General features: G+C 44.2%; 1 protein-coding gene across 4 annotated transcripts in view; it reads left to right on the top strand.

Moving 5' to 3' along the window:
• Positions 1 to 11438: 11438 nt before the first annotated feature.
• The window catches only part of LOC309549163 (sodium/calcium exchanger 1), a 469142-nt gene continuing 458811 nt past the window's right edge, over positions 11439 to 21769 (top strand). For 2 of the 4 annotated variants that reach the window (XM_082249230.1, XM_082249227.1), the window contains exon 1: positions 11439 to 11786. The gene's annotated coding sequence lies outside the window, so the exon portion shown is untranslated. Of the gene's footprint in view, positions 11787 to 12704; positions 13072 to 15988; positions 16046 to 21769 lie in introns of those variants that run through there. The other 2 variants (XM_082249228.1, XM_082249229.1) reach the window with 2 other exon arrangements.

The following is a 21769-nucleotide window of genomic DNA, read 5'->3' as shown; positions in this document are numbered from 1 at the left end:
CCCAATGATTATTGCAGAGTGCCACAGCCTTGCCCCCAATGATTATTGCAGAGTGAGACAGCAATGCCCCCAATGATTATTGCAGAGTGAGACAGCAATGCCCCCAATGATTATTGCAGAGTGCCACAGCAATGCCCCCAATGATTATTGCAGAGTGCCACAGCCTTGCCCCCAATGATTATTGCAGAGTGCCACAGCCTTGCCCCCAATGATTATTGCAGAGTGAGACAGCAATGCCCCCAATGATTATTGCAGAGTGCCACAGCAATGCCCCCAATGATTATTGCAGAGTGAGACAGCAATGCCCCCAATGATTATTGCAGAGTGCCACAGCCTTGCCCCCAATGATTATTGCAGAGTGCCACAGCAATGGCCCCAATGATTATTGCAGAGTGCCACAGCAATGCCCCCAATGATTATTGCAGAGTGCCACAGCCTTGCCCCCAATGATTATTGCAGAGTGAGACAGCAATGCCCCCAATGATTATTGCAGAGTGAGACAGCCTTGCCCCCAATGATTATTGCAGAGTGAGACAGCAATGCCCCCAATGATTATTGCAGAGTGCCACAGCCTTGCCCCCAATGATTATTGCAGAGTGAGACAGCAATGCCCCCAATGATTATTGCAGAGTGCCACAGCAATGCCCCCAATGATTATTGCAGAGTGCCACAGCCTTGCCCCCAATGATTATTGCAGAGTGAGACAGCAATGCCCCCAATGATTATTGCAGAGTGCCACAGCCTTGCCCCCAATGATTATTGCAGAGTGCCACAGCCTTGCCCCCAATGATTATTGCAGAGTGAGACAGCCTTGCCCCCAATGATTATTGCAGAGTGAGACAGCAATGCCCCCAATGATTATTGCAGAGTGAGACAGCAATGCCCCCAATGATTATTGCAGAGTGAGACAGCAATGCCCCCAATGATTATTGCAGAGTGCCACAGCCTTGCCCCCAATGATTATTGCAGAGTGCCACAGCAATGCCCCCAATGATTATTGCAGAGTGCCACAGCAATGCCCCCAATGATTATTGCAGAGTGAGACAGAAATGCCCCCAATGATTATTGCAGAGTGAGACAGCCTTGCCCCCAATGATTATTGCAGAGTGAGACAGCAATGCCCCCAATGATTATTGCAGAGTGAGACAGCAATGCCCCCAATGATTATTGCAGAGTGCCACAGCAATGCCCCCAATGATTATTGCAGAGTGCCACAGCAATGCCCCCAATGATTATTGCAGAGTGCCACAGCAATGCCCCCAATGATTATTGCAGAGTGCCACAGCAATGCCCCCAATGATTATTGCAGAGTGAGACAGAAATGCCCCCAATGATTATTGCAGAGTGCCACAGCATTTGCCCGCAATCATTGCAGAGTGCCAGCGTCGTCCCCCCCCCCCATGAGACCGGCTTACTTACCTCACGGACGGACGGTCATCACAGCAGCTTATCATCGGTCCGCGGCTCCCTGCATCTTCTCAGTCCTCCCGCCGGCGCCTCCTCGACCAATGGCACGGCATTTGCCATTCGGCCAATCAGGAAGCGGGAGGACCCGCTCCCTGATTGGCCGGAGGAGGATCCATGTGACAATAGCGAATTTTCATTCGCTATTGTCACAGAATGGGCGGGCTCGGCTTCGGGACGCACTGTTCTGCTGCTCCCTGACCCTGGCCGCCAGCTTAGAGGGATCAGCCGGTTCTGCGAACCGGCTGATCCCATCCCACCACTGCCTGTGATTCCTCCGCTGCCAGCCTGGATCGGGGTGGCAACAGGGGTGGCAGGGACTTTTTCTGGGGTGTCAATTGACACCCCAGCTAACCCTCTGGCTCCGCCACTGGAGAGAGGGAAAGAAAGAGGGAGGGAGAGGGAAAGAAAGAGGGATGGAGATAGAGAAAGAGGGAAAGAAAGAGGGATGGAGGGAGGGAGAGAGAGGGGGAAAGAAAGAGGGATGGATGTAGAGAGAAAGAAAGAGGCTGGGAGGGAGGAAGGAAGGCACTTCTAGCAGTTTTTAAACATGTTGGAGCATAACACACTTCTCCTTCCTCGCCTCCATTTGCAGTTGCAGAGCACCTCCATGCCACTTCACAGGAAGCCTGCTGGAAGTAATGGGAAATGCACCCATTGGCTGATAGGCAAGGGAAGGCGCGTGCAGCCCGCCTCCTGCTACCTCCTCAGCCAATAGGTAGCTGAGTCTCAGCCCAGCCAGCTTCCTATGGGGGGAAATGTCAGTGCCAACCAGGAAGCAAAGTCTGCCTGCAGTGCAGAACTTATACCCGGCTTGTGCAGGACATAGAGAGCGGAGTGCTGTGGCCTTTTTATAGGAGAATCGGACCGGCCCCATCTCCGGCTTGAGCCAGTTCAGCAAACTTGTAAAATGTTAGTAACAGGTTTGAACGAACCGGTGCGAACTGCCCGAATCCCATCACTGACTAGAATCACATGGCCCCTAGGGGGTGACAAGTATTTTGGTCCATCAGTGGTGTTTGTTATCACACACAGAGATTTTCCAAGTTGCGTGAAATGCTCTTACAGGGGCCAATCATGAAGAAGGGTTTTAATTGCCCATGTACTACTTCATTGGTTGAGTTGCAAGGTATATCTGAATGAATTCAAGCATTGTCTCCCTGTCACTGCTTGGTGAAGGGTCCCTGCGTGCTCCTGAAACAATGTCCTAATATGAGATTGTGCAAAAAAGAAGAGCTTTCTTTTTTTTTTTTTTTTTAGATAGAGTAAGGGAGGGTTAGAGCCCCTGTCAGATTCTTTTTTCTTTTTATCTGTGTCTCTTTGGGGAGATTTACCTTAATTTCCTGTCCCATAGCCAAGACAGGAAGTGAGAGGAAATCCCTGCAAATTAACGTCAAGCTCCAGTCTTGCCCCAAAAAATGAAAAGTCAGCGGCTAGAACTACTGTAGCTGCTGACTTTTAATAGGACACTTACCAGTTCAGGGATCCAGCGATGTCCTCACCTGAGCAGATTATTCAATCGGCTTTGTCTCCAAGCGCTGGCATCTAAGGTAAGGGAAACTGGCAGTGAAGCCTTGTGCCCAGTTTCCTACTGCGCGTGGGCAAGCGGCGCTATGCATTGTGAATGATCCTGCAGTCTTCTGGGACCTGTGATGTGTCCCAAAAGGCTGCGGGGGGAAGGAAGAGGGCCTAACCTCCTCTCAGATCGCTGCAACGATCTGACTGGAAGTTGAAGTGGGACCCTGTCAAAACAGGTACCTGCTTTTCCACAAAAAGTGCCAGTGATGCAAACAAGCTGAACTTCTCTTTTTGGATGAAGTTCCGCTTTAAGGAAATTGAATGCCCCCCCCCCCCCCCCAGGTCAACAGAACTAGTATTCCCTGATGGAGATTTCCAATTTTCTTCTACTTTCACTTTCAATAACATTGGTAAATAGGATAAATAGTGGGGGTGAATCTCCCTAGGGGGGCAGAGGCAGCAATAAAAACCTGACAGCTGTTCTATTCCATCTCCACTCTATCCAAAACAAAAACAAAAAAAAATGTTTGCCTTTAGCTATATTTTAACCCTTGCAGTACAGGCCCACTACAAGGGATCATTTTTTTTACCTGCCCAGAGTTGGGCTTTGAGGGCTTGCCTACAGCACACCCTGTATTCAGCGTTGATGTCCACATGTGCGTTTACATGCATTTGCATGCATTTGTAATGCATATGCAGTGTGTATGCATGTATGTATATATATATATATATATATATATATATATATATACATACATACACCATATTACCAAAAGTATTGGGATGCCTGCCTTTACACACACATAAACTTTAATGGCATCCCAGTCTTGGTCTGTAGGGTTCAATATTGAGTTAACTCACCCCTTCTAGCTTTAACATCTTCAACTCTTCTGGGAAGGCTATCCACAAGGTTTAGGAGTGTGTCTATGGGAATGTTTGACCATTCTTCCAGAAGGCATTTGTGATGTCAGGCACTGATTTTGGATGCGAATGCTTGGCTCGCAGTCTCCGCTCGAATTCATCCCAAAGGTGTTCTATTGGGTTGAGGTCAGGAATCATTTGGTGGAGGGGGATTATGGTGTGGGGTTGCTTTTCAGGGGTTGGGCTTGGCCTCTTAGTTCCAGTGAAGGGAATTCTTAAGGCATCAGCATACCAAGACATTTTGGACAATTTCATGCTCCCAACTTTGTGGGAACAGTTTGGGTATGGTCCTTCCTGTTCCAACACGACTGTGCACCAGTGCACAAATTAAGGTCCATAAAGACATGGATGAATGAGTTTGAGGTGGAAAAACTTAACTGGCCTGCACAGAGTCCTGATCTCAACCTGATAGAACACCCCTGGATTGAATTAGAGCGAAGTCTGGGTGGGCCAACTCAATATTGAACCCTGCGGACTAAGACTGGGAACTGAGATTCCATTAAAGCTTATATGCATGTAAAGGCAGGCGTCCCAATACTTTTGGTAATATAGTGTATGTATATATATATATATATATATATATATATATATATATATGTGTGTGTGTGTGTGTGTGTGTGTGTGTATATATACACACACTGCTCTAAAAGAATTAAAGGAACACTTTTTTAATCAGAGTACAGCATCAAGTCAATTAAACTCCTGGGATATGGATCTGGTCAGTTAAGTAGCAGAGGGTGTTTTAATCAGTTTCAGCTGCTTTAGTGGTAATGGAATTAACAACAGGTGCACTGGATGGGCAACAATGAAACAACCCCCAAAAGGGGGCCACTAAAACATCTTTTACTCTACTCATTTTTTTTCTGACAGTTTTTCACTAGTTCTGCATTTGGCTAGGATCAGTGTCACTAATAATAGCATGAGGCGATACCTGGACCCTATAGAGGTTGCACAGGCTGTCCATCTCAACCAGAATGGCACATCAATACATGCCATTGCCAGAAGGTTTGCTGTATCCCAGCATAGTCTCAAGAGCATGGAGGAGAATCTGGGAGACAGGCGGTTACTCTAGGAGAGCTGGACAGGGCCGCAGAAGGTCCTTAACCCATCAGCAGGACCGGTATATGTTCCTCTTCTTGCACGGAGGAACAGGAATAGCACTGCCAGAGCCCTACAAAACAACCTCCAGCAGGCCACTGGTGTGGATGTCTGTGACCAAACAATCAGAAACAGACTTCATGAGGGTGGCCTGAGGGCAGATGTCCTCTAGTAAGCCCTGTGCTCAATGTCCAGCCCCATGTAGCTCAATTGGCATTTGCCATTGAACACCAGACTTGGCAGGTCTGCCACTGGCAGCCTGTGCTTTTCACAGATGAGAGCAGGTTCACCCTGAGCACATGTGCCAGACGTAAAAAGGTCTGGAGAAGCCATGGAGAATGTAATGTTGCCTGTACCTTCGTTCAGCATGACCTGTTTGGTGTTGGGTCAGTGATAGTTTGTGGATGCATAGACCAGTGTTTCCCAACTCCGGTCCTCAGGGCACACTAACAGGCCAGATTTTAAGTATTACCTTGGGGAGATGCAGACTAGAATACTACAATTACTGAGCAGCAAATGATATCACCTGTGACGTATCTCAGTTTTCTTGCAAGCCTGGCCTGTTAGTGTGCCCTGAGGACCGGAGTTGAAAAACACTGGCATAGACAATGGCACCTTGACTGCCATTAGGTATCGGGATGAAATCCTTGGACCCATTGTCAAACCCTACGCTGGTGCAATGGGCCCTGGGTTCCTCCTGATACACAACAATGCCCGGCCTTATGTGATGGGAGTATGCAGCCTATTCTTGGAAAATGAACGAATAGATACCATTGAATGGCCCCCACACTCACCTAACCTAAATCCAATAGAACAACTCTGGGACATTATGTTTCGGTCAATCTGACAATGCCAGGTACACCTCAGTCTGCTCAGAAGCTAAGTGATGCCCTGGTCCAGATCTCGGAGGAAATACCCCAAGACACCATCCGTCCCATTAGGAGCATGCCCCGACATTGTTAGGCATGCATACAAGCCATACAATCTACTGACTACCATTTTGAGTTGCTGCAATGAAATTTCAACTAAATGGACTAGCCTGCTACATCATTTTTTTCACTTTGGTTTTTGGGGGTGTCTTTGTGTTCAGCCCTCCTGTAGGTTGATTATTTTTATTTTCATCAAACGATGTGGCATCCTTTAGTTTCTAACACATTACCCAGTTCATATTAGTATAGATATCCAGCATGATATTTTTCCTCATTGGGATCTGATGTATTTTCAAAGTGTTCCTTAAATTTTTTTGAGCAGTGCATAATACCAAGGTGGGACACCTCTGCCGTGTAATTAAAGCGACTCTTCAGTCATTTTTTCATCTTTTCATCCATCTTTCCAATCCTCTGCCCTGTTTTAACTTTGGATAATAAAACATTTTTTTTTTCTTCCAGTAAATACCTTATACAGCCCACTTCCTCTTTCTTGTCTGGTAATTTAACCTAGGCTAATAACATCATGCACAGCTCTCTTACTCACTCTCGTGAGAGTTTGCTAGCAAGGGAGGTTGAGTCATAGTAGGGCCAATGAAAGCTGCAGAGCTGCAGGGGGGCTGGATGAGGGCGGAGATAACAGGAGACTGCAGAGATCCATGAGTATTCAGCAAGAGAGGAGAAATGCGCATACAAACAGTGGTGTGAGTGGTGTGAGTGTGTCTGTCTGTGTGTGTTTGTATGTGTATGGGTGTGTGCCTCTGTGTGTCTGTGTAAATCCAGGAAGTGAACAGTCAGAAACTTCAGCTGCCCACAGTTAAAATGGCTGCAGCCAGACTTAGTGGAGGGAGATTTCTGCAGCATATTTGGCGAGTACAGAATCACAGTATATATAAAATAATGGTTGGAGGGAAGCTTCAGAATGGCAAAGATGTTTTTATTACAAATTATGTCAGCAGCCTGCAGTTCCTCTTTAATGTTCCTTTTGCGGGATTACATCTGATGTGGCTCTCCTTCGTTTCCACAAGACATGTAGCAAAAAATTGGAGATGCAACCTCAATCTTTGTTGAATTTCTGTACTTCAAGTCCTCATGCATATTGCAAGCTTACAAGTGACTGCACAGTTTTGGACAAGCACATGTCCTTCTTTAAGCTGCTATTTGTCCGAAACTGTGGAGTCGCTTGTAATATGCATGAAGACTTGAAGTAAAGAAATTAAAAAAAGATTGAGATTGCATTTCCAATATATATATATATATATATATATATATATATATATATATATATATATATTCTAAACCAAGAGTGAGGTACAATTAGATATAATCACTACTGCTACTCACTCACCCAGCGCTCAGAGATAATTCTTATATGCTAATAAAATTGAATAATAATAAATATTAAAACCAATATAAACCTCATCCAAGGTGTAGCTGCTGCTATAAATAAGACAATTCATATACCAAATGTGTTACACTTCTCAGGTATCTGGAACCAAGTCCTCCTGAAGAGCAAAACACATTAGCAGCGCTGATTAAATTCCTTATAATCTCTGAGGAGAATTCACAGTCTCTTAAAAATAAGAAGTGCACAGTCTCTGATGAAGAAAAGGTCCTATTTATTTTCCACCGGTGTGTTACAAAGCATGCAACTTCACCACACCTCATGTGCCGCTCCCTAGGTAATGCACATTTACCAGCTAAACTTGTATAATGCACCCTTTAATGTTTCCAATCGCTGGTCCCACTGCGTCTCACACCTCCAGAAGTCAGAATTTCACCACTCCTACTTATTCAGTATATCCAACGAATGCAATCCAGTGCTCCAATTAATGGTAATAGACATGCAATACAAAGGGGACTCATAGGGCAATATTGCTTAAAACTTTCATTTATTGAATAATCCCCTTATCCACTCTCACAATACACTCACAAAATATGCATGTATAGCCATAAAACGATGGGTATACCTGTACGCTCTGGTCCGCTGTACCGGTCACACCCTCGGCTGCTCGTCGGCTATTCGGGGGTTGCACTCAGTTTAAATCGTGATGACGAAACGCGTCAGTGCGTGAGCATGCGGTCACTGAGGTAACAGGACGCCTGGACACTGCATTTAGTTCCTAAGAACCCCCAAATAGCCGACAAGCAGCGGAGGGTGAGATCGGTACAGCGGACCAGAGTGTACAGGTTTACCCATCGTTTTATGGATATACATGCTTTCAAATTCTTGATATTTTGTGAGTGTATTGGGAGAGGGGATGAGGGGATTATTCAATAAATGAAAGTTTTAAGCAATATTGCCCTATGAACAGTGGTCATACGGGGCGCCACCCCCCCCCCCCCCCCCCCATCCCCATGCATGCATCCGGCCGCCCAATCTACATGCAGGGCGCTGGGCGCATGGAGTTCAATGGGGCTTTTTATTTTAGCCATGTGATTAGAGCCAGAGGTTCTCACAGGCTAAAAAAAGGGTGGACTGCTCTGCGCCCCGAGCCCACCCAGTTGTGTGACAATAGCGAGTCACCCAGTTGTGTGACAATAGCGAATGAAAATTTGCTATTGTCACACGGATCCTCCTCCTGGCCAATCAGGAAGCAGGTTTGGAGACCCGTTTCCCGAATAGCCGAAAGGAGAAGCCATGCCATTGGGAATGGAGGAGGAGGGAGGAGACGCAGAAGATGGGGAAGAAGCCGAAGCTGCCGCCACCTGCTGCTGCATCCAGGCAGGGTGAGTGAGCTGGGGGTCCTCTCTGTCCTCTCCTCTGCTGTCTCCCTGTGGTCCGGGGGTATGGTGTGTGGCCTGGTGTGGTCGGGGGGGGGGGGTATGGTGCGGTTGGTCTACCCGACCCATGGAGCACCAGCCGCCACTGCCTATGAGTCCCCTTTGTATTGCATGTCTGTTACCATTAATTGGAGAACTGGATTGCATTTGTTGGATACACTGAACAAATAGGAGTGGTGCAATTCTGACTTCTGGAGGTGTAAGATGCAGTGGGACCAGCGATTGGAAACATATAAGTGTGCATTATACAAGTTTAGCTGGTAAATGTGCATTACCTAGGGAGCGGCACATGAGGTGTGGTGAAGGCGCATGCTTTGGATCAAGTAACACACCGGTGGAAAATAAATAAGACCTTTTCTTCATCAGAGACTGGGCACTTCTTATATTTAAGAGACTGTGTATTCTTCTTCTTCTTCAGAGATTATAAGGAATTTAATCAGCGCTGCTAATGTGTTTTGCTCTACAGGAGGATTGGTTCCAGATACCTGAGAAGTGTAACACATTTGGCATATATATATATATATATATATATATATATATATATATATATATATTTTTATGCATTTATTTATGCAATTGTCAGTTTAAAGAGGAAGTAAACTCTTCCTGTTTTTTTTCTCTCTTTTTTCTTTGCATACTAGCACATTATGTGACACTTACCTGAAAACGAAGCCTGCGTTGTCCCCACTGGCGGCCGCATCCATCTTTGCCCGTCTTCCTTCCAGGTCTGTGGACTCCGGCTGTATTACTGGCTGGAGCCGCCTGACGTCACTCCCGCGCATGTGCGCGGGAGCCGCTGGTCACTGCACAGGGCTCTGAAGAAACGGCACTGGCGGCCGTTTCTTCAGAGCGCATGCCCCGATGACGTCATCGGCTGCATGCAATATAAATATCTCCTAAACGGTGCAAGTTTAGAAGATATTTACAGTACCTATAGGTAAGTCTTATTAACTAGTTCCCATCTGCGCTACAGCCTATATACGGCTGCAGCGCGGACTCGAATTTTGGGGAGGCCGTTTTTAAACGGCCTCCCAGTGACACGCCCCCCGCGCGCTCCCGCGAGCGCGCAGCGGGGAGAATCTGTGTTGGCCGTGTCCCTTGGACACGGCCGATCACAGATCGTGGTGAATGGCCAATCACAGCGGCAATTCACCACGTGATCGGATCATCCAATGAGAGATGATCTCATATGTAAACATATGAGATCATCTCTCATCGCCGGCGCTCCTTCCTCACACGGAGCCTGCAATGTGAGGAAGGAGGGAGAGCTGCACAGCGCCAGGGACAAAGAGACATGTAATCAGGGCACTGATCACCAGTGTCCTGATTACTAAAAGGTAAAAATCATACACAGTGCCCCCCCATCAGTGCTCACAGTGCCCGCCATCAGTGTCCCCCATCAATGCCCACAATCAGTGCCCATAGTGCTGCCAGTCAGTGCCCATCAGTGCCTGCTCATCTAGGCACTGATAAGCACTGACTGGCAGCACTATGGGCACTGAGTGTGGGCACTGATGGTGCTGCCCATTAGTGCTCATCAGTGCCACCCGTCAGTGTCCATCAGTGCCATCCGCCAGTGCCCATCAGTGCCGCCTCTCAGTGCCCATCAGTGCCGCCCACCAGTGCCACCTCTCAGTGCCCAGCAGTGCCACCTCAGTGCCCAGCAGTGCCACCTCTCAGTGCCCAGCAGTGCCGCCTATCAGTGCTCATCAGTGCCGCCTATCAGTGCCGCCTATCAGTGCCACCTATCAGTGCCGCCTATCAGTGCCACCTATCAATGCCGCCTATCAGTGCTCATCATTGCGGCATATTAGTACCTCCTCATCAGTGCCCATAAGTGCTACCTCATCAGTGCCCATAAGTGCCACCTCATCAGTGCCCATCAGTGCAGCCTATCAGTGCCCATCAGTGCCGCCTCATCAGCGCCCTTCAGTGAAGGAGAAAAATTTATTTTCAAAATTTACTCACAGAAAATAAGAAAAAAATTTTTTTTTTTCAAAATTTTCTGTCTTTATTCTTTTTTTTGTAAAAAATAAAAAACCCAGAGATGATTAAATACCACCAAAAGAAAGCTCTATTTGTGTGAAAAAAATGATAAAAATTTCAAATGGGTACAGTGTAGCATGACCGCGCAATTGTCAGTCAAAGTGTGAGAGCGCTGAAAGCTGAAAATTGGCCTGGATGGGAAGGGTGTTTAAGTGCACAGTAGGCAGGTGGTTAAGGGCTTACCTGTAGGTCAAAGTTCTAAAGGTGGGTTTACAACCACTTTAAATAACGTAGTGTCCTTTCGCCAAACATCGACTTGTCATTAAGGGGGTAAAACCTTCAGGCTCTTAAGTGGTTAAAGCGCATTCTGCCACATGCAAAAAAGAAATTGCATTCTGTACTTTTTTTTTTCTTTTAACGCTTATCCTTTTTCTGCGTTTAAAGCACGCATTCGACTGCATCTGCAGTAAAGGAGCCCTAAAAGCCCCAGTAGAAGAGAAGAGATGAAATAACAGTGGTAAAGTTGAGAAGTTTTCTTCTTGCAGTGTTAGGAGGGGAATGAGAAGTTGGAGTAATGGTGAGTGTGATCAATGGGGTGGGAGGGTCTGGATGGTGATTAGAAGGCTGGCTCTCAGCCATGATGTACTGCAAAGCCTGAGCTCCCTCACTCCCAATCCAGAGGAAATCGGAAAATATTCCCAAGCAGAGCAGACAGCTGGAGGGGGGGAGAGCAGAGACAGAGAGGGAGAGAGGGAGGGAGAGAGAAGAGGAAATCCTATAGAACTATGAAGGATCTCCCACACATCTGATCACTCTGTGGATGTAGTAGAGGATGATCAGAGCAGTAAGGAGGAGAAGATCCTGATTGTGTCCCTCCATGTGATCAGTGTCAGTGTGTGTAGATGGTAGTAGCGTGCTTCCTCTCTGCTGCCTGTAGTGGATGTATGGCATTCTGCTGTGCGAGGATTCGCTGCCTATTCGCTGTCATGGTCAAGGCGTCTTCTTCCTGATCTGGACCTATATAAAGGTGGATGTGACAGGAGGATCACCCCCATCATCAGATCATCCACACACCCTGGACCACACAAGGTATGCCATCCCCATGCTGTCTTTGTTTTGTGTATTGTGTGTGTTTGTTTGTTTTTGTGTATTGTATGTGTCAGTGTGTGTTTGTTTGTTTTGTGTATTGTGTATACATTGTATCTTTCCTTTCCTTGCCCCATTCATAGGGGCGATTATAACGAGTCTGCAGATTAAAGCAGTTAATACGATTACTGCATATATAAAAGGATCAGCGATTTTCATGCCCTTCCTTGTCCACCTTCCTGCTTTTACCTGGCCCGGGGCTCCTCTGACCTTCCAGATGACAGGAGCGCCTGCATAGGTAGTAGCGCAGGGTGACATGCGGCATGGGGATCCCCCCCTCCTGTCATCAGCCACGCATCATCAGTGTGCTATGCTGGTACGTGTGTGCTGGCCAATGCTGCAATCTGCAATGGAGAGAAGTCATGTCCTCACCAGCCTGGGCTGTGTGTTGGATCATCGCCCCTGAAAAGTTCATTCTCTAGACATTTCCTCCTAGTTTCCTCTATATTTGGACTCCTGGGCTTCTTTTAACCCATGGGCTGCCGATCGTTGGTCCAGGGGGGGCCCCCAGTTTTTTGACCAGAAAAAAATGATTGTCGTCTCATAAAATGAAAACTAGAATTTCTTCGTTCCATATTCAGAATTGGGATCAGTGTGACCTCTGGAGAAGGTCTCGGCACCCATCTGACCCACATCCAGTAAAAAAAAAAATAAAAAAAAAAATGGACCCTTTAAGTCCCAAAGGGCCCCAGTGCAGCTGCACAGTGTGTCCAAATGGTACAATGTCCGCCCCTGCTGCCGGTTGCCCGCAGTGCGTTGCCTGTCCCCACCCCCCGGCACTGGAAGGGTTAGCAGTCCCTCCTCCAATAGGTTGTGACTGGGATAGATTTGTAGTGAGTTATTATTCCTGTGGTGCCTCAGTAGGAGGAGGTGAGGAGTGTGTGGTCCCTGGAGGATGTGCGGATAATGTGCATGTCTGCCTTTGCTGTAGGTGGCTTGTTCTGGAAGAGAGGTGTCCCTGATTTGTCCTCTTTCTCACGGATGACTTGGTAATTCACATGCATTCTGCCTGACAGGTATTCTCACATGCTTTACTTGCATGAGACAGGCTCAGCATCCAGGAGGATTAGCCCAGGGAGCGAGACTGCAGGCTGGATGTATTAAGGACACCGGAGCCTCAGGTTAAAGCTTACGGAGGTCCTTCCACTTAGACCTCCCCAGCCTGTACTAGGAGTCCTACTGCTGCGGTGGAGCTGATCAATGTCTTTGACTTAAGCTAGGAATTGAGGTAAATAAGCCCACTGCGGATCCCCAGCCTTGGAAGGTCTTGTAGTGTCTTTTGTCGTCTTTAATACCCTTTATCTCACCTCGTTAGGACTGCTCTTTAACCTGTTGGCTGCCACTGACATCTGCAGTGCATGGCGAGGAGCTGCAGGCTTCTGTTGCGGCTGGGTAGGAATCCATTTTCATGTATACATGTGTAGAATATTATATATATATATCTTATATATATATAAATATATATATTGACTGCCTGACTGCAGACACGCCGTTGCCGTCATCATGACATTGTGTCATCATCCACCACTTTGGACCAATCTCACTAACAAGCGTGGATTTCATTCATTTCTGCATATGTCAAATAACAGATTTCTCACTATGCTGGCACAGCTGTTGCTTACGTCCAGGGTTCCCATCTCTAGTACTCTATAATAACATTCCGGGAAGAATAAATAAAATAATGCATAGCTGGAATAGATATTAATGCTTCAATAAGGTCATATTGATGTCAAATAGCCCAGGAGCAGATAACGGATGGCAATTGCATGAACTGACCTTTTATATTAAAGCATGGTTGCATGTCTTTGAGTTCCTAGTTTTACATCTGTTTGTCAAGGTAACCTATAGTGATCTACATTGTAATGCAGTACCCACTTTGTATAGAGCGAGAGGATCTTTCCACAAGTGACATGGCTCAGCACACGTGGAGCACACAGGACCTAGCCCTTCTACACTGCAGATGTCCTTAATTGGGATAATGACCTGCGTTATTGTAATATGCAAACTATCAACGCTGTCTTGAGACTTTTATGTCATTTATTGCTTGGGCAGGTTGGTTTATTCTAAATTCCATATAGGCGATATTGATTTTTATAATACCATTTGTACCTGTCGCCTTAGATAAACCGTTAACATGATCTAAGTGACTTGTGCAGGAATAGCCTCTTTGCTGGGCTGCTTCTGAACTACATCTCCCATCATGCTCCGCTGGGTTATGCCTAGACTGCTTGTGTATGCCGTTGGGTGAATTGTCTGTAAAGGTATGCATCCACAAGTATCATGATGGGCATGAGATCATTATTAGGTATGGTGGACCTAAGCTATTCAGCGAAACTGCATTGCTGTACATTATGGTAACACACATGAGCCCTTTTCTGTACATTATAGGTCATCATATGTAAAATATGTATGTTTAGTGGAAGCCGTACAAATGGTGTGTAGTAATAAGGTGAAATAGGCTTTGAATTTGGCTGCATGTGCACAACACTGCTGAATAATCAACAGGACTGCAAATGTGCTCAAAGCAGATCATCATATCCTATCTATCTATCTATCTATCTATCTATCTATCTATCTATCTATCTATCTATCTATCTATCTATCTATCTATCTATCTATCTATCTATCTATCTATCTATCTATCTATCTATCTATCTATCCCTCTGTACCCTACATGACCACATTTTTTTGTCATTTGGAACAGTCACAGCTGATCTAACCCAAAAGGCTATTGGGTGTCCCAGAGTGTTAGCGTGAATCGGCGTTGTATTTGCTGGGGGATAGTGAAATAGGAAATGACCTTGTCTCCTCTGCTTTGGAAGAAGAAATTGAAAGCGGGTTTGGCATATGCTAGGCAGGGAGGTCTGCTCTCACAATATTGTTTCTGCTGAAAGAAGAAGTGAAATTTGTGTGAATGTTGGATTCCATACATTTGATTTCAGCCTGCTTGTGAAGAGAGGCTATGTTGAAACAGGAACCTGTCATTGTCAGATTAGCGTTTTTTGCAACATTTTGTCTTCTCACATAACGAAAGCTAGAACTGCTTCTTTATATATTCAGTTTAAAAATTGCTTTTACACAAGATTTGCATCAAAAAGAAGTAAAAGCTTCATAAATCCATTTATTCCAAAAGCTAGAATTGGTACTTCATGCGTCTGATTGCCAGACACCTGTGCAACAATTTGCATAAGTGGCCATTCCTCACCTCCAGCATCATTTTGCTGAGTAGGTCTAAATCTGAAAGACAGCTCATCTCCCTTGGTGTGTAGAGAATATTCTCTGTTCTAGTTGTTCATGCATTGTACTGTCAGTTATTATAATGTGCAAGGGAGGGTAGGCATGGACATAGAGGGCCCTTTTCACTAAAACGTGAACTAAGAGCACTGGCGTGATTTTTAAACATCTGATTTTGCACAAGGGAATTTGCAAAAATAAAACTTCTTTAAATGATTAGGTTTTGGCATGTAGACAGGTGCACTTTTCTTCATCTGGATTCATGCTTTACAACAGGGGTTTTAAAACTATGGCCCTCCAGTTGTTCAAGAACTACAATTCCCATCATGCCTAGTCATGTCTGTGAATGTCAGAGTTTTACAATGTCTCATGGGATGTGTAGTTCTGCAACAGCTGGAGGGCCATAGTTTGAGGATCCCTGCTTTACAATATAACGGTAGAGTCTTGTCCCATGTTAGCAACTGGGATTGATTTACTAAAACTGGGGAAAAACCTGGTGCAGCTCTGCATAGAAACCAATCAACTTCCAGGCTTTTTTTGTCAAAGCCTAAAGTTGAAGTTAGAAGCTGATTGTCTACCTTGCAAATCAGCACCAGATTGTGTTCTTTTTAGCTTTAGTAAATCAACCTCCATTGATTCATATTGATAAGTATCATTTAAACTCATTAAAACATCTGTCCACCCAAAGTGACCTTTCATTTATAGGTGGAGTGTGGCTAATCAACCATCATTTCATATATCTCTTGGCAGCCCAGCCAACAAGATCCTCCTTTCTCTGCTCCCTCCCATCATGTAATTTAGGGTGTTCCCACCTTTGGGTGTTCCCACTTCTCCTGTTACATTCTCCAACATATAAAAGAAATGAAAACTCCTACAGGTAGAGTGGGACCCTCTTATTCTTGTCGTGACAGGTTTTCAAATCTTGGAACTCAAGTACAGATACCTCACCATTGAAGTCCCTCTGAGATGTAAGGAAATATTATTTGATTTAGCTGTTCAGGTTCACTAAATCAGAAATACCATTTTAAGGTGCGATGATTCTTTAAATATTGCTTTTCTGCATGATATAATGTTTTTATGGGGAGTCTGGTGACATCCCACTGACTTCCTCTTAAGACGTTTTTGAGAAATAATGCTGCCCACTCTCCTACCAGAGGGGCATGAGATAGATGGAGTCACCCCCTGGAGAGCTGTTCTGATGTTTCAATTCCCACTTTAGTAAATGAGACCCATGGTTTATCAACTAAATCCTAATGAGTGCCTAGAAAGCGTAATACATCCAGTATCTTTCCATATTACATATCCTATAAAGTGTCAAGATTTCTAGTTAGCACAGAGCTCCTAAACATATGAGGGTCTGTTCACACCTGAGGGCTTTTTTGTTGTCAAGTTAAGCTTTCAGAACTTGTTTCCATTGTATGCGATGTAACATATTTTTCTGCATTTCACAGCTTAGGCAAAATGTATAAACATGAGTAAAAAGCATTTCTTTAAGTATATTATCTTTATTGGGATATGTTGTGAAAAGGTTCTGCATGGATTGGGTGCAGCTTCGCAATTGAATTGAGAGCTTCAAATATGCATTGCAAGGTATGTGAAAGTGCAGGGCTAAGCGTGTTACACATGCTCTTTAAATATGTTGGGAAATATCACGAAAACAGTGGGAGACGTAATAGTGGAACACATTTTTTGAGAAATCTGCACTGTGGAGTAACTATAGCCTTAGCTGCCCATGCAACTTCTGTGGGGTCCGGGATGGGAGAGGGGCCCCATTAGGGTGTTTGTTAAGGCTAATAAAACTGTAAGTCTCTGGTCTAGAAAAGCAAAATTAAGAGGGAGTAGTGAAGATCGATGTTAGTCACAAACCCCCTCTGAGCAACATAAAACATTTGTTTAGCTGTCTTATTAGTGTAGATTTATTATCCCCAGAATTTTGGCTACAGCCCCATCATTCTGAAATCTACCCTGTATGCCTAATGGTGGCCAAACATACTCTTATTTTACTATCTGATCAATGTGCAATACCATCAAAACACTTACATAGTTACATAGTTATATAGTAGGTGAGGTTGAATAAAGACAATAGTCCATCCAGTTCAACCTGTGTAGGTGCGTGTGGCCGTAATCATCTCACATAGCCCTGAATGTTCTGATCCTTGAGATGTACGTCTAAGAGTCTTTTGAAAGCCATCATACTACCCGCAGAAACCACCTCTTGTGGTAGAGAATTACACAATCTTGTAGCCCTAACAGTAAAGAATTGGATCAGAAATTGATAAAATAGTAATAACTTACCTCAATTTTTGTTATATCGTATTCTGAGCTGATTTGGTCATAAATTCGATCATGTATCGATCAATCGGATTATGAGGTTGCATGGCCAAAGCAGCGTTATGACTGATAACTTACAATTGTAACCTCCAACAATCAGTTTAATTCTATTTCCCCACAAGTGGCATATTGGTTGATTATGTTGCTGACCCTTCACTGATTATTCCTATTGGGAGAGATCGATTAAAAAAAAATATATATATTGATCATTTATCGAAGCATGTTCGGCAACCGTTAAAGATCTCAGAGTGTCCGCTCAGCTAAAACCTGATAAGCCAGCTGAGGTTTTTAGTTCTATAAAAAATCCAGTGTTTATCGAAGATTGTATTAGGAATATACAGTATTTGTGTATGGGAGTTTTAACAACTAGGTCATGATGATACAACACAAAATATAGTTATAGTTTTTATTAATGCTGCTGCAGCTCTTGTGATAGGCATATTATATGTTGAAATCAGTGACATGTATTGTCAAATTTGACCACAGAGAAAGGTCGCAGGGGAGCCCCATCATTATTATGCTGTGGGGCCCCCATGGTGCGTAGTTATGCTCCTAAACCTATAGACTGATATTGGTTTAAACCACAAAGTGGATGCAAACACTATGAATAGAATAGTCCCACCTAAAAACGAAAATAGATATTTTTATTCAGTTGAATGTCTATAAAGACCTGCATCTCAAACAGCAATGTTTTATCTTGTATGTCAGAGATTTATTGGCTGCCTCCAAACCAAGAAAAATCAGTCATGCAGATGGTAGTTAAAAATAAGGTATGTCATTGGCTATCTCAGAAAAGCTGCATTTAGTTGAACACCTGATAAGAAAGCAAAAGCGGAGTTGGCATACAGATAATCTTATTTTCCTTGGAGTTTCTGAATTCATGTTAGACTTGCAACATGTTATAGTAGTGGTGATCTATGTCCACGAGCAACATTTTCCTTTGGAAATTGGTACAATTCAAGTATTCAACTGTATCCTTTGTGAGGTGCACTGGAACTCTTTAACTCTTGATGTAGGAAACATAGAGGATGCCATTTACCTGAGTGTCATGCTGGGTCAATAGTTCCAGTACTTTCTAAATCATGGAGCATGTGTGCAAATCAGGAATTCCTTCTTCACTCTCACTTGGATGACCCCCTTTTTTCTGGGTCAGTAACGGAGAAAGTGTCTGCCATTGATAGATAGGGATAGAGCCTCTGGGTCAGTAACGGAGAAAGTGTCTGCCATTGATAGATAGGGATAGAGCCCCTGTGAGGTTTTTATTGCAGTAAAGATGAGATCAGGTAGAGGTGATGGATTCAAATCAGAAGATCGGTCGGAATGTATTAAGGCACAGTGACTCTGGTGAGGCAGACAGAAATAAGGAGTGTGTCAACTGGGGGGCCCAGCTTTGAAGAATCCTATTAGAGTGCCAAACAAACAGTCTAAAACCCCTAATAATAGTATTCCTCCTTCTTCAGGGCTACAACACAGACATGAACACATACAAATTTCTATATTGGTTTATTTATTCTGAACTACCGTATTTGCTGGCGTATAAGATGACTTTTTAACCTTAAAACATCCCCCAAAATTCCGGGGGGTTGTCTTATACGCGGAGTATAAAATGTGAACCTTAGAGAACTCCAGGTTTAGGACTGCCAAGCTGGCCCGAAATGAACATTCCTAATCTGTCAGCCCGCTGGATGTGCAGTAATACTATATGTACCGTAGCTTCGGCTACATACAGTATACTGCGCTGAGCCAATCATGGTGGGCGATGTTTTCTATTAATAAATACATGACTTAAAATAAGTGAAAGAAAGAAAGAATAAGAAAACACAAGTAGTGATGCCAATCATTATAACATTATTTTATTACACAGTTTTTATATCAAAATTTTCATAACAAAATTGTGTTATATAAATTATTATTCAAAAGAATGCATGCTTACCATACTTCATGATTGTCAACAAAACATCATAATCCAGTAGGGTATGTCACCGGGATAGCCAACCCATGACCCTGACCGTTCACCATGGGAGGCCGACTCTCTGGGAGGGCTTTTTTGGCCCCCCATGGTGAACGGTCAGGGTCATGGGTTGGCTATCCCGGTGACATACCCTACTGGATTATGATGTTTTGTTGACAATCATGAAGTATGGTAAGCATGCATTCTTTTGAATAATAATTTATATAACACAATTTTGTTATGAAAATTTTGATATAAAAACTGTGTAATAAAATAATGTTATAATGATTGGCATCACTACTTGTGTTTTCTTATTCTTTCTTTCACTTATTTTAAGTTTTGGAAGGTGAACCAACTGCCTTTATTCCTGATTAAGCAGTGACTGTATAGATCAGTCTGCGAAACGCATTGAATGGGCAGACCTCAGAACATCCATTCACCTACGTGTTTGTCAAATGAATCAATTTATTGTATACATTGATCGAATACAATTGTTTTTAACATGTTTTTCTGAAAAATATATTATATATTTTTCTATATATGCTTACCTCCTTTACTTGATGTACCGAATCCTACAAAGTCCTATACATAAATATGACCATGACTAGGTTCTAGGACTAGCAGGTCAGATCATTTGTTACATTTAAATATTGTAAAAATTCTTAGGCCCCGTTCACATAGCAGCGACGCTACTTCCCGGGGGGCGACCCGTATATATATATATATATATATATATATATATATATATTAGGGCTGAACGATAGTCAATGTACTATCGACTATCGCGCAGCAGGGGTGGGCGATATTCGCATCGCCGAGGATGCGATATTAATGAGGCAGGGAGAAGTTGGGACTCGGGGAGGAGGACTCACAGTTCAGCACCAGCGGTGAGCAGCGTGTGCCGTGAGCAGCTGCACAGCCAACCAATCACGCGTGCCTGCACACCTGATTGGTTCGCTCAGTGCTGCTACTCGCGGCGTGATTGGTTCGCTGTGCCGCCCATCAAGAGAACTAGCTTCAGGGCGGCAGACTCACTGAACGTGTGGGCTGCGCTGCACGGATGATTGTCGAGTCAGGCTCACAGGCTGTGTTCTTCTACCGGCTCCTACCATCCACCACTGAGTCCCGAGAGTAACTGCCTAATCCAGATTCCACATCCACACTGTCACTGAGTGTCTATCCCTTCCCTAGTGCTGCCTGGCCTGCTAGTATATATTATACAGTATACGATTATTAACCCTGGCTGTATCTGACTTAAATTCTAATAAGAAGAAGGCTGTGCTGCTGCTGCCTGCAATACTCGAGTCCAGTCCATGTGCATGATTTCAATCCCAGCATCTCAGTAAAATTAACCCTGGCTGTCCCAGTGCAGTAACACAATCAGAAGAAGGCTGCTGCAATACTCATCCCATGTTGATCCCTCTACAGTAACATTAAGGTAATTGTTGACTTTTTAGCCTGGATTGATGGGTCCCTCAATATCGCAATATATATCGTTGAAAAAAATATATCGCAATATATATTTTTTCCAATATCGTGCAGGCCTAATATATATATATATACATAAAAAGTACAGTAAAACTGCAGGAAAGGGCACTGGGGGGCAATCTAATGTGAATTTATTTTATTTTGAATTGTATCAGTGTGTTTGGTGTGTTTTACTTTTGAATTTGCCGCTGGTTCCACCCCCTGCGAACGTCCTGTCGCAGGAGACATAAGCCAGGGCACGGAGAGGATCGGGAGGAAGATCCGCCGCTAGACACTGCCGGGTTACATCGCTGGGTCCCAGTGACAAGGTAAGTAACCCTGCTTTCAGGATCCAGCGTGCTTCTGGCGGTACCCCGAGTGTTTCTCCGGGTTACCGCTTTTGGCTCTGAAATTTAACCCCGAGCCACGCTCGGGAATACCGCTAAGAAGGTTAAAAAAAAAAGAAAAAAAAATTTCATGTTCTGTACATAAGTATTTACAGCCATTGCCATGACACTCAAAATTGAGCTCAGGTGCCTCCTGTTTCCACTGATCATCCTTGAGATCCTTCTACAAGTTGATTGGAATCCACCTGTGGTAAATTCAGTTGATTGGACATGATCTGGAAAGGCACACACCTGTCTATATAAGGTCCCACAGTTAACAATGCATGTCAGAGCACAAACTAAAGCTGGATACACACTATACAACTTTCTTTAGATTTTTTCCTTAGATTTACCAAAATCATATAATATGAGGACAAACCTAAACACTTTCAATTTGTATGCAATCAGGCAGGCCCTTGTACTACATAGTTGAAGGTAAATCTAAAGGAAATCGAACAACAAAAGTTGTATAGTGTGTATCCAGCTTAAGCCATGAAGTTCAAGGAATTGTCTGTAGACCTCCACAACAGGATTGTATTGAGACACAGATCTGGGGA

This window comes from Pelophylax lessonae (genome assembly GCF_965119305.1).
Source record: "Pelophylax lessonae genome assembly, chromosome: 3".
NCBI classification, from domain to species: domain Eukaryota; kingdom Metazoa; phylum Chordata; class Amphibia; order Anura; family Ranidae; genus Pelophylax; species Pelophylax lessonae.
Note: the sequence above shows the minus strand (reverse complement) of the source record. Positions and strands in the feature narration are given on the sequence as shown.